Raw genomic sequence first — 1,241 nt, 5'->3', positions numbered from 1 at the left:
GCGAGCCCCCCATTCTCTCCCCCCGCACTCCCCGCGGGATCGAGCCCCCCATTCTCTCCTAGTCCTGTGTTAAGACGTTTCTCCTCTGATGAGGATGACCCCTCAATCTGGTCCCACATTGACAACTGGGAACTGAATCCCCACCTACCGACCGCTGTCCCGCGTCATAAAGGGCCCGACTGGCTCACACCCTCGGCCTATCCTTCAGGAGGGGAGAAACGGCCTGTTCGAACCTTCAGAATTTTCACCTCTGCTCACCCCTGGGGGCACTGAGACAGAACGCATTGAGCGAAGACACAATAATGGCCCATTCCCGCCTCACAAAGTTGCCCTCTTCTGCGAATGAGGCTGCTGACAAACGAAAACTGTCCACGTGGCAAATCGGAAACCTTCATCCGCAAGGTCAGCCTCATCAAAACACTTTGCTCTCTGTGAATCTCGCAGGGCCCTGGACTCCATCCTCTCTCTCTCTCTGTTGACTGATCAAGATGGCTGACCAACATGGCCAACCTTTCGAGGGTCGCCATTGGCCGGGGGTGGTGACAAGAGTGGGAGAGACGACCCAGACCAGCCGAGGAAAGGGGTCAAGATGAAACCTCTCCGCCCGGCCAACGTTTTCAGGCCTCAGGCCTGGGTGTCGGAATAGCGCAGGTCACCATGGCAACGCAGGCCGGTGGGTGCCCATCACCCAAGATTTTGGGGGATTGGGGGTGTGGAGGTGAGGATTGGCTTTGAGGAGGGACCTAACAGCCCGACAACCACGCCAACGCCATGCCAACCAGCGACAAGGGTCTGAGTAACCGGGGGTAACGGACGGCCTAGTGATCCCTGTGGAGCCAAGGAAACCAAGGCCCTTTCGCACCCACCTCAGGACAGCACACCACCACCTCACCCCCTTGTAAGGAGTGCCAACATTTTCCCCCAGGATGGCTAAAACACAAGACACGTGTACATAGGAAGATCCCAGAACCTTGGCACCATGAGGCCAGGTTTGGGAGCTGGGAGGGAAGCATGGGCTGCAGGGCGTGTCAGAGAAAGGGAACGGGTATAGGGGATGGAGGGGGTGACAGAGATAGGGGTATCTGTTATTCTGTATATAAACCACCCCGAACCCCTCGGTTAGATTCCAGTCTGTAACTCCCTCCCGGGGTATCTGTTATTCTGTATATAAACCCCCCCCGAACCCCTCGATCAGATTCCAGTCTGTAACTCCCTCCCGGGGTATCTGTTATTCTGTATAT

The sequence above is a fragment of the Rhincodon typus genome, unplaced genomic scaffold (genome assembly GCF_021869965.1).
Source record: "Rhincodon typus isolate 14 unplaced genomic scaffold, sRhiTyp1.1 hic_rhity00000072, whole genome shotgun sequence".
Taxonomy (NCBI): Eukaryota; Metazoa; Chordata; class Chondrichthyes; order Orectolobiformes; family Rhincodontidae; genus Rhincodon; species Rhincodon typus.
This window is presented reverse-complemented; position numbering follows the sequence as displayed.